The following is a 13,250-nucleotide window of genomic DNA, read 5'->3' as shown; positions in this document are numbered from 1 at the left end:
CTTCCCCTCTTATTTTCCCTTAAACGTAATTGTATTGTATTGTATTTCCCGTGTAGTTATCTGGTTAGGTAGTCTATGTTATATTGTAGTGTATGACTTGTATTGTGTTAAATTCTTTTGCAAGTATATCATTCATAATATATATTTAGGCGTTGGACCCTGAGCACGGTATCTGTGTATTTCTTATAGTATTAAGTAATCTCAGAGCGTCAGTGACGCTCGAACAGCTTTAAAGGTAATAAGGTTATACTGTGTTGCATCTACACTCTCCCACTACACAGAGGTTTACAGTATAAGTACATTCCTTAAGGTATAGTTAAGGGAGTACCCTTGCGGTACTTTTTACGCCAATTGCGTACTGTGTTCTTTAACCTTTAACGTGTTTTTAATAGGACAAATATTATAGACATTGTCAATTGGGGGCTCGTCCGGGATTCACATATCTGCACTAGGTAACTTCAGCAGACATTATCGGTCAGCAAAGAGTGGAAGGTAGTATCCCTCGTTAAACCGTTTGGAGGTCGGGGATACTGCAGTGCTGACCAGATAAGCGCCTGCTTCACTTGGTAAGGAGTGCTGAGGGAATTCGGGAACTGGAAGGTAAGAACAGTACGTTATTGTCTTTGTAAATCTGGTTTTTATTTCTATTTGGTGCCAACTGCACACGCAGATTGGATGGTTTGTCGGTTTAAATAGGTTTAAAATTATTTTTAATCGCTCTGCATAGCGTGATAACTAAAAGGGGCTGGCATGATGATTTTTTCTTTGTGACAAAAGGTCTGTCCCCCATTTTGTGTAAACCTCATGGATCGGGGAGGAGCAGCGGCCATTTTGGGAAGGTCAAAAAAAAAATTTTTTTTTTTGAACGGCTGATTTTCAGTTGACTCAGGAAATAATCAGCCATCCACTGTCAAAAAGAAATCATCATTTAATGAGTTTTTTTATGCAGTTGTTTAGTCCATATCATAGTCAATCATAAGTAGTTCAGATACAGTTTAATAACAGTTAATAAAAAATTAAATATTTGATTTAAGAACGATACACAGATAAAACAAAGTTGTTGTTTTTTTTTTTTTTTTGGTTTCCTTACCACCCTACTCTGCTTGGTGCAGGATGGCCATTGAAATGCAGATGAACCTGTGTGACTGCTTAGGTTCCCTAGCAGTGTTGAAATAAATCGCCTTTTACAGAGTTACTGTAGTTAAAAAAGCAATTCATATGCAAATTAGAAGCACTGAATAAGGTCTAAATGTCTATATGTCTGTGCTTACATCAATGTATGTTATTAGATTAAATTTAGAATTGCATTTTCATCTGTGTACTTTCACATATCTCACCTTCCTGTTTGCCATTTGCATTGATAAACGTGCTAAAAGAGATTTGCCGCTATTTTATAGTTTAAGAGTAAAGGTAACATAGTTAAAGTATAGACAAACACACAGTTTTTGCCTGGGAGATAAGGCGAAGTCAGTGTGGTGTGCGGTAGATGATCAAGGATCATCTACATTGATAAACATATAAATTGTGTTACGGTGGATCTTTATTTTGCGTACACGTGTCTCTAACAAAAATTGAGATTTGTGCACGCAAACCAAAGGCCGACGCACGCAGCGTAAATTACGCAACGGAGCGTCTGGGTACGCCCACGTAACTCAAAACACAAGTTTTTCTCCTCTCCTCTCAACGCGATAAGTAGCGCCACGCGGTAAATAACGCCAGGCGATAAATCGCACAAATCTAGTTTAACATTCCAAATTTAAATTAACAGATCCTTCTCCTAATTGGTAACACATCTGGTCTAAAGAAAAATTTTTGCGCAGAAATAGAAATAGAAACAAAAGTGTATATGCGGTGAGTGAGTGTTTGTTTTTACAATTTTTAAGGTTGAACCACAAGAAAAGTCGAGTACTCGTGAGGTACATGCGTGTAAGTGACGTACATGGTGGCTAGGGAGGCATCCCTGGTTAAATATACAATTTGAGCATTAGAGTGTAGCAGACCAGGAGGTCATACTGTAACAGACCAGGAGGTCATAACAGACCAGCAGGTTCAGGTACAGCAGACAAGGAAGTCCGCTATACAGTCCACAGGCACAACACCAAGAAAGGGTTGGTGCAACACCCATATAGGCCATATAAGCTCTGGCTGAAGGATTCGCAGCCGAAATTTTCGATTCCATTGGTCGCTCAGTACATAAGATTAGTTGCTTGTGTACTAAACGATTGTACCGCACGTAATTGTGTACATTAGTTAGTAATCTGACCTAGTACCATTAGAGTAAAGGGGTCACAAACGCTATTTGTACATTCTAACGTGATTTGTGTAAATTTTTTTTATTTTAAGGGAAGTTCGCTGCTCACTCAGGAACTATCCAGCAACCAATAGTTACTGGAAAGAGTAAGTGTTCTTCGGATCACCCTCACAGGTTCCAGTAAATAGAGGTTCAGGTCGCAGGGGCCCTAGGTCGAGTACGCCAGCACCATATCGGTGTGATCAGGTCGTATTGGTCGGCGTGGGCGAGTGAGTGGGGTACTCGGTAAACCGCCACCGTCAGCCTATTTTGAACATTTTGGTTTGCGTAAGGGTTGGCTGAATAAAGCAACACTTTCGAACTATGGGGGCCACTTGTTCAGGTAGGGGGCGATCAACCTCGGTTCGGGTTGATTCAGTGAACTGACCAATTGGGTCGGCAAGGTATGTAATGTGTGAGAAATACGGAAGTCACACAGAAAGTTTATGTGATGAATGGGAGAGAATGACTAGACATGACGGGGAGAAATTCCCAAGAGTAGGTAGCTTCAGCCTAGAAGTGTTAACGAATTTAAGGAGAAGGATAGGTCTCATTAAATCAGCAAAGAGACGAATCAAGCATTATGATCATTTGCAGTTATGGCAACAGGAAGGTGAATTACAAAGAGATTTAATTGACTTACCTAACTTTCATCTTGAGAGGAGAGACATGGCAATGGAGAGGATTATGGTTGCAGAGAAATGGCACAATGTTGTACGATAAAAATGCACTTAGTAACTGTATTAAGAATGAAAGTGTTAAATGTAATAATGTTTATGAAAATGAAAGTGTAAAAATTACAAATGTTAACCTGTGCAAGTCGCACCCCATGTTAAACTTCCCTCAGGATTACCAACAAGAAAGTGAGCCCAGAACGATGTCGGCACCTCTTCCAGAAGCCATCCTACAAGACATCCAGGTGGACGCGACCAAATTGGTAAAGGCAATAATCAAACCCCCTAACGGAGGGTCAGGTGAGGTCGTGTCCACAGGTACGTACAATGTTTTATATCACGCACAAACAAATGTACCCCATATTGTAAGACCAAAACAAGGTGATGTAATTGAGTTTAGTCCTGTCAGGGTGATCACAGTCCCCAATGGGAAGACTGACGATCAGGGAACCATTCCCGTCAAGGACAGTGCAATGCGCCATCCCTGGTCCCGGACAGAATTGAGATCAATCATGTCTGATTACCCAGATCCTAGGAAAGATCTAAGTGTATGATCAAAGATTCACAAAAGGTATATGAACCCCCTAGACAACGACATAATCATGGTATCCAAGGAGTCAGAGAAGTACAGGGAAAGCGGTTGATGGTGATGAGCATCCAAGCGTTTGAGGAGGCATCAAATCAACCAAAACCCCAGGCCATTGGCACATGGAGGAACTTAAGGATTTGTGATCTGTGCAAAAGAGAAGGGCATTATGCCAGTAACTGCAACAGCCCACATAAAATCAGACCCCCTAGACATGAAAATGAGCAAAAGTTAGGACACACCAAATTATAATCAGGGATCATATAGGAAGAATTTTGGGCCACACCCATAATATATAGTCAGGAAAAGGTGATCATTAGAACTGATGGTAAGCCTGAGGTAACGGTTAATAAATTGGGAGGTCATTCCCTGAAGACACAGGAATGACCAGGTGAAACATTGTAAATGTATCTGTGAAATGTTTTTTTTCTCTCTCTCTCTATCTCCCCATCTCTGACAATTATTAGTAAGGACTCAAACATTGCATATCCGCTTGGTCTTTGCAGAAGTCTACCAAACCCCAGCATGACCTATCCGCATCAATGTATCCTGGCCAGATACAGAAAGTGGAGTATGGTGCTGGGGGGAGGGACGGCGCAAAGAAACCATTGGACATGTAGAGATGACAGCCTGACGATCTGACAATGTTTTAAAATGTTTGAAAAATGTTTTTTTTTCTCTTTTCCTATTGATGGCTATTGTTGATTTAAGTAATATACACATGCATATAAATTGTTCTCTCTCTTTTGTTTTTTTTGCTGTTGTTGTTTTCTCTCTCTTCTCACTCATGTTTTCATGTTTTAAAGATGGTATGTCACCCATCAGTTAGACAAATGGTAATGCAAGATTTTTGCTCCTTACAGAAAGATCGCTGGTTTGGAGGGAATATTGCATCACCAGAATGTTCGTTTGGAAGACTGAGAGACAGCACCTTTGAGAAGACAGCAGAACAAGAAGAACAACAAGACTAGAGAACTTATTATCGTAACAAGTCTCTCTTCCCCCTCAAACTGATTTTCTGTACCCCATTACAAATTTCTTCTTTTCTCCTCCTGTAAGATGGACTTGCCCCAAGAGACTGTGATATGGATTTTCCTGTTGACCATGATGTTGACCAGAGCAGTCTGTTTCGGTGAGCGTATCAGTGAGGTCGTGAAAGGATCCAGAAAGGTCCTGATGATAAAGATGGAGGTGTAAATTTCCAATAGCAACCCAATCACCAAGCAAAGGCGAGTACCGGAAACGATCTAGCAGCCATGTTATTTGTAAACATTTTTCTTTTAAGGATTATTAGCTGAAGAAAACTGTATCTGTAGGCTCTGTAACAACGTAGTTGAGGATGGGTGCATTAAGAAATGCCAATCCAGTTTTAATATCCATACGGACCGGCATCCATTGAGTGACTATCACTCCTTAGTGGGTAATGTGTTAAATAAAACAGATTGTTGGGTATGCTCTCAAGTACCTCAAGGTCATAGCAAACCAGGGCTAGTACCATTTCCTTTAACGTTAGGGGAGGTACTTGAGTTAAGTGGTGGGAGACCGGTGGACAGGAGGTTTAATATCTCCAGCCCTCCTAGTTTGAAGCTCCACCAATACCATGTGGATAGGTCCCTATTATGTTTTAACATCTCCAATCCCCGAAAGCCGGGAAATTGGGAAGTGTCATGGAGTAACCAAACCATGACCTTTTCGCATAGAGCAGATAGAATGCCCACAGATACAGAGCTTATACGCCACATAGCCAGTAGAGGAAAATCTTTCCGATATAGGTATACCCTAGGAAATAGGATCACGAGAGTTGGAGAGGTATCACTAGGATACAGTGCACAGATCGTACAAACTGATAGGTGTACTAGACAGATGGGAGAATTAGGGTTAGGAGAGTTCACATGGAAAATGTGTAACATGGTAATGACATATTCAGTCCCATATGTTCTCCCCGATGATGCATATTTCACATGCGGGAGAAAGGCGTATGAGCGGCTTGCCCCAAACTCAGAAGGATTGTGTTATATTGGAAAAGTACTACCTGAGGTAATGAGTCTAAGGAGTGGGGAAATTGTAATTCCAATGGATTTGATTTATGACCCAACGGTAGAAACAATGATGTGATGAAAATGCGATTATACGGTCCGTTTCTTTCACCTGTTTTTCCGGTTTCTCCTAGGTAAAAAGACCCACTTTTGATGAGGAGTTTGATGATCCTGTATACAGACAACGGATGGATTAAAGAAGAAGTTTTGACAACCTTATACCCAGAGATTTGATGAACTTTGCCATAGATCCCCAGTTTCCCTAGAAATTTTAAAATTACGCTAGCCCAACACTTTTGTAAATCTATGGACATTGACAGCTTTTGCTCGCACCTAATGGGCAAAAGCACAAAGAAGACTGCATTCAACAGACACCAAACAAGACCTCAATCGACAAATGTACATTAACCTGACATAGAATACCACTGCATTTACCATAAGTGTTCTTTATCTTCATTTCTACAACCCTCAGGTAATGACACACATAGTCGATAGGGAATACAGGCACAGATATCAGCAATCACATATCTCCCCCATTCATGTGTCATCAACTAAAATGTGCTCCCCCCTTTTGTTGCAACCACAGCCGAAAAGAGCTCGGTAGAGTTTGACAGCCCATCCACAGACCCTTATACGGGATAAGAAGGAATTCAAATGTATACTTCGCAATACCTCGAAGCTTGATTTAAAACACGTACGGCACGATGATACATGACCCCCCCAAACATGGATTCATACACACATGCTTTTGCTATCTCACTAGGTCATACCCTTTTCACACCTTCTCTTTCTCCTCCCCAACCCAACCATGGAAATGTATTTACACTTGACATATATTTTTCTCCTTTTGAAATGTTTTAGGAAGTGGCAGTTATTGTTGACTGCCAAAGAGTGGACTGTCAAAGTCAGAAAAATATCACTATGCACACTGCCATATTTGCACCTCATACATGTCCGCGCTGCGCATGCGAGCGCTCTCCCGTGCGTGCGCATACCCGCTGTTACGTGCACCCGCAGGCGCACTGTATGCGCATTTACGGTAGAGTTTCTGTGTGCCCAGCGTGCGACTCAATCGTTACATAATTCAACCATATAATGTATTTTATAAGTTAATATCCCCCTGAGTCCAACAGGTATCAGTGGGTCTCAAATGGCTCTTTGACCTTAGAGATCCCCCAAACAATAGTTTGCATGTTGTGAGGGCTTCACATCTTCATATGCATAGCTAAAGCACAGGAATAGTAATTGAAGATTAATTGTATTCCGAATCAGTATCTTTCCCGCAGACGGAGTACAATAGCCTTTAATTACACTGAGCTTTGAGACTCAATGAGGAGGGCCAACACCTGTGTTTACGAAATGGGGCTTGATTTGTATACAGAAGAATGATTGCTGAGATGTCATTGTCTCAACTGAGAGTGGACAGTGGGACAGTATTCGCCAAACAATAGCTTCCCACAAGACAGGAATGTGTCGGTCATCACCCATTGTTTTGCATAACCAAGGCCACTGATGCAGCTGGCTCACATGCTGTGAGGGACACACACACACACATCTTGTTGTTGACACACCCCCAGAGCTGGAATGAGGGTATGATATACCCACTGGAGATCACAGGGCTCACTCACTCACTCACTCACTCACACAGCTACCTGACACACAGCAAGCATGGCTGGATCATCACCAGGCTCCTTACGAAAGGCTAAGTATCATAATTTCAATATCTCATGGCTGATTGGCATAGAGTAGTTTTAAATGTGTGTTTTGTGGTGGGGTAGTTGTGGAATGATGGGTAAGCATAGAGTGGTTGGTTTGGAGAAACAAATGGCTTGGGGATGGTGAGGCTTGCGCAGCTGTGTGATTGTAACTTGTTTGTGCTGAATACTCTGTGAAGTCTGTGATGAAGTGGAACATTAGACAACCTGTAGCATAGCATTTGTGGTATTTGTTTGCCTATGGAGATTTAATAAGATGGTTCTAGGAAGTTGGATTGAAATTGTGAAAGGTGATTTAGATTGTTTGGAATTGTAAAATCAGAACATATGCATTGTTTTGAGGCTTGGACATTTTGGAATAAAATGGAGTCTTGTGTTTTCTGCTATGTGATTGTGGTGTAGTAGAGAGTGCCATGTGTTTGGACCTGCAAATCTAAAATGGCTGCTGCCGGGTATTTTCCCCTCCCCCTTTCAGCCATGTGGTGTAGTCTTTGGAATCAAGTGGAGTTTTCCCAAAATGGAGTCTAGCTTCTGCCCCATGCGGCATTGTAGGGACAATTGTGTTGCTGGGTGTTGTGTATATAGGGACAGGCAGCATGGGTAAGCTCAAGTACTTTCTAAACAAAGATTCTCAGCATTGACTGACTGCGCAGCGATTGTTCCTCACATGTGTAAGCTTTCTCTGCAATCATATTTGTCTTCTTGTTATTGTGAGCCATTTCTTTCTCTCTCTCTCTTCTCCTCTTCCCCTCTTATTTTCCCTTAAACGTAATTGTATTGTATTGTATTTCCCGTGTAGTTATCTGGTTAGGTAGTCTATGTTATATTGTAGTGTATGACTTGTATTGTGTTAAATTCTTTTGCAAGTATATCATTCATAATATATATTTAGGCGTTGGACCCTGAGCACGGTATCTGTGTATTTCTTATAGTATTAAGTAATCTCAGAGCGTCAGTGACGCTCGAACAGCTTTAAAGGTAATAAGGTTATACTGTGTTGCATCTACACTCTCCCACTACACAGAGGTTTACAGTATAAGTACATTCCTTAAGGTATAGTTAAGGGAGTACCCTTGCGGTACTTTTTACGCCAATTGCGTACTGTGTTCTTTAACCTTTAACGTGTTTTTAATAGGACAAATATTATAGACATTGTCACATGGCATTGACAAAAAAACAACAACAACACAGTGTGCACTGTGCACTATGGGTTAATACTGCCCTTCTAATAGGAGGACTTGGCAGTGATAAAAAAAAAAACACCAACAGTGTACTGTGACCACGGTGTCGCAGTTAAGTTACAGCACCAGTGTGACACACAAAGCCAAAATGCAAGTAATACTGTAGATGTTCCTTCCTGCACTATAAGAAATAAGAAAATTATATTTTGATAACTGCCTACATCCATCTAGCTGGGCCAGTATATGAAGTTAACTAGGGAAAATGGGTGCCCATCAAACAGTGACTCCTCACTTTAATCTTTTAAAGCTCCCTTAGCAGCACCAGTGTGACTGTGCATGCACACCAATAAAGGGTTAATACTGTACTTAGGAGCTATGGGCTATGTGCACCAGTATAAAAGACTGATATATTAATTTCTGCCCTGGCATCCGAATTACCGCAGGAAGGACTTATATCAAATCCAAAGCATGCGAGATCCGATGAAAAACCTGACCCCCGCCTCAGATTCCTTCGGCTCCCAGAAGTTCAGGTGGGCTCAGTTCTAAGAGAAATTAGCACACTCATCTCTACATCAAACATGGCTTCACTATGCTTGTGCCTGCCTCCATATGCTCAGACGTTATTGGGCAGTAGTCTCAGGGTGGGCTGGCATCATTGCGCCCTCTATCACATTTTGCTATGTGTGATGCTGTTTTCCCGCCCCTGCGAGTCAAAGTCGCTTATAGACATCAGAAACATGATACATTGTACAAGGATTTGGTCATTATAGAAATCAGATAACCATACAGAAACACCCCCTCAAAACAAAGCAACCCCCCCCCCCCCCCCCCAGAAACCTAGAGCACATGGTTGCACAGTTCTTTCATTATACATTAGTAACAGCTATGACCGGGCCCATTTTCTGGTTTTGCACCTAGATCTATTTGTAATGCCTAATAGCATTGCAAGAGGCCAGGAGGGTTGAGCTGAAGGAAATCACTAGTGAAGTCATATGACATTTCCTGTTACAATACGGAAACTTGAAGTGTTAATTCAGCAGGAACCCAATGTTTCCAGAACCATCGCTGCATCTGATGGCTTCAGTAACAGTCCCAGATGGGACATGACGAGCTTGCTAAGGACAGCGTTACCCTCATCTCCATTGTGACACTTAAAAAAAAAAAAAAATACTATGACAGCAGCATACTATAAGACAGATGCATACTGTAAGTGACATTTGTAAACATAAATTTGCATGAAGGGGATAATAGCTACGGTTAAAGTCAAACATTAAGGGGTCTATTCACAAAGCAGTGAAAAGAGTGGAGAAGTGAGCCTGTGGAGAAGTTGCCTGTCAACTAATCAGCTGGTCCGTACAAATGTATAGTATGCAAATTATAAATGTTACTGCAATGCTGATTGGTTGCCATGGGAAACTTCTCCACTGGCTCACTTCTCCACACTCTTCACTGCTTCATGAATAGACCCCATAATATTTAAATGAAGTAAAATAATATATGACTTTCTCTGCGTTATAAAATATAATTTTATTGTTTTCAGTATATGCTTAGTTTTCACATTTTTATAATTTTGCATAACAGTATGTTCATGTTTAAGCTTATTTTAATCAGCATGAGATTACGCATTGATTCTTTTAAATGCTGCATATCGACCGCTTGTAAAAAGATATTATGTATGAAATGTATCTAAAGCTATACCCATAGAAAGATAGCCAAGTAGTGTTTACACTGGACCTGCCCTGAAATTCATTATACTACAAGAACCCAGCGTTGATCCCTTATCAGCAGGAGCCTAGGGTCATATTAAGTACCAGTCACCGAATAATGGAGAAATGCCATACGTTGAAATACACACAGATCTGTACCCCTGACCAATGACATTTTACAAAACAATTTTTATCATGTCAGTTTATAAATAGTATTGCATTGACTGTTGGAGGTCAGAGAGTTCAGGGTTGAAGCCTTGTTTTGATAACAACCGCGCATGCGCTTGTGTTATTGGTGGTACTGTGTATTTATTACAATTGCTGAAAAGAACTCACTGGATGTTGGAAATCTAAGTTTGCAGTCTGGACTTCTCAGTTATTTAACCTAAATACTAGCATATTACTGGACTATTTACAGTTCATATTCCTGGGGTGAACATTATTACTGATTTTATTCTTGTAATTGGTTTTGATAAATTTATTATCTTCCATACATACAGAGAGAGACTAAGGGGGGTATCCAATTACAAGTGAAAATACAACAGGCGATTTTTTCCGATGTTTCACCCATATTTCTTTTTTTACAGGCTATCCAATTTGGTCACCTGTAAAAAAAAAAAAATACATTATCTCCCAAAAACACACAGGTTAAGTGAAACCTGTGTGTTTTTGGTAGAAACAGCCCCGTTTCCGTGGATTTGGTTCCACCTGCCTGAGGCAGGTGAAACAAAATCCCTGATAAGCTGGAGCGAGCCACTGCTTTACAGGGATAATTGGATAGCCCCCACCAGGACAATTAGCCGCGTTAATTTACAGTGGCTAATTGCAAAACCCCTTAACTCTTCTAGGTATGGTGACATAATCAAACATAGAGATTAAACTAATGTTAGGAGCACAGGAGCTGGCGTTCCTATTTAAAAAAAAATATTTCACTTTTAGGGCCTAATTTATCAAAGAGAGAAGATTTCTTTAATGCGCTTACCATAATGCATTTTTTTCTTTTATACTGTACATATATAATACTTTATTTTGCCATTTTTTTAGTTTGGCATTTTTTTTACATTTTTTTAATGACATTTTACTTTTTTTTTTACAGAATCTGCACCTGGAAGCCCGAGACTGGGCTCCTGATGTAGTGCACACGTGTTTTCTGGTAATACTGGGTCATATGTGCACAGAAGGGACCCCAACATGCCTGTGTTGTGATTAGTTGCTACTTATTCCTGCCAGGAAGTATCGCTGGGGAGCGGAGAATCACCATGAAGAAGAATATTCTCTATTGCTGCAATGAGTGCCAATAGCAAATACGATTTTGGGCGCATATTTGATAAATTAGACCCCTTATCCTATTAACCCCTGCAGTTGTCAAGAGGCATGCGACTCATCTTGAGCTGTCATAGGAGTACTGACAGTCCCATTACTCCTTCACAGGAAAGACTGTACTATAACTTTATAAAATATTATTCTATAAGTTTATTTGTATTTTGTGGTGTTATATAGAAAGCAACTAACAAGATCAGAATTGCAACTGCCCTTAATCTTCCAAGGTTTAGAGATTTGTCTCAGGAAATATTTGTCAACTAAAATTACCCTACATTGTATATTGAACAATTACACAATGCATTTATTTTCCCTGCTTGTTGAATGGAAATCTTACCACCTTTTTATACTCTGAGTGCCATGGGTTAATCTTTAAGGGACCATTTATTAATTAGCAGGTTTTAGACTCAATAATTATAATTTCTATTTGCAGCAATAAGAAATTCTGTTCTGCCGGGATGTATGAAGAAACACATCCATAGGAGCCTGCCCCTATGATATGTAAAATTTTACCATCATTTTACTCAGTGGCGAATTTCCCATTAGGCATGTGAGGCACGTGCCTAGGGGCGGCACTTGTTTGGGGGTGGCACTTGGATGCTTGTGTTGGTACTGCCAGCCCAAAAAGTACCAATAACTGCAAAATATTTCCACTGTTCTGTATCATATGCCATCTTCAGTGGAGTGTAAACGGGTAGGACATGCACATACAGTACTGCCCCTGTAAGCTGTTCTACTTACTAAATATGCATAATATATTTTTACTCTTCTATGAAATTGGCTATCATCAAATGACGGCCTATAACCAATCAATTAAAAAGTACTAAAATTAGGCAGATGGGGGGAAGGGGGGGCTTACAGTTGTGCCTAGGGGCACCCTAACCCCTAAATCCTGCCCTGACTTTACCTTGTGCACAATCGCGGTCATCAATTAGCACATGTGCGAGTGGTCATTCCCGGGAGCAAGCTTGGTAATTTTGACTATACGGCAGCTCTCATAGAAACCTATGGAGACTGCTATTGACATCGGAAACGGGTGACCTGCAGCAGACATCTCTGATATTCACTTCAGCCCCCCCAGTCATACATCCTCAGGATAATTACGTTTTGCGGGTATTTCCCCACTAGGAAAACTATTTAAAATGCAGAAAATGTATAACCAAAGTGTAACCTTGTCATGGTAGGAACTAGAGATGAGCGGGTTCGGTTTTCCAAGATCCGAACCCCACCGAACTTCACCTATTTTACACGGGTCCGAGGCAGCCTCGGCTCTTCCCGCCTTGCTCAGTTAACCCAAACGCGCCCGAACGTCATCATCCCACTGTCGGATTCTCGCGAGATTCGTATTCTATATAAAGAGCTGCGCGTCACCGCCATTTTCACTCGTGCATTGGAGATTGAACTGAGAGGACGTGGCTGCGTTCTCCCTGAAAAGCTCCGTAATCTGTGCTCAGTGTGCTGCAAATATCTGTGCTCAGTGTGCTGAAAATATCTACGTTCTCTGAAAACGCTCCATATCTGTGCTCAGTGTGCTGCAAATATCTGTGCTCAGCTCTGTGTCAAGTATACTATCTCTGTGCTGCATTATTGTGAGCAGTATATAGTAGGACAGTGCAGCATTTTGGTGACCAGCAGTATACATATATAGTACAGTAGGCCATTGCTGTATCTTGCAGCTCTGTGTCAAGTATACTATCTCTGTGCTGTATTATTGTGAGCAGTATATAGTAGGACAGTGCAGC

Source organism: Pseudophryne corroboree, chromosome 6 (assembly GCF_028390025.1).
Source record: "Pseudophryne corroboree isolate aPseCor3 chromosome 6, aPseCor3.hap2, whole genome shotgun sequence".
Taxonomy (NCBI): domain Eukaryota; kingdom Metazoa; phylum Chordata; class Amphibia; order Anura; family Myobatrachidae; genus Pseudophryne; species Pseudophryne corroboree.
The sequence above is the reverse complement of the archived record's forward strand: the minus strand, read 5'-3'. Positions refer to the sequence as shown.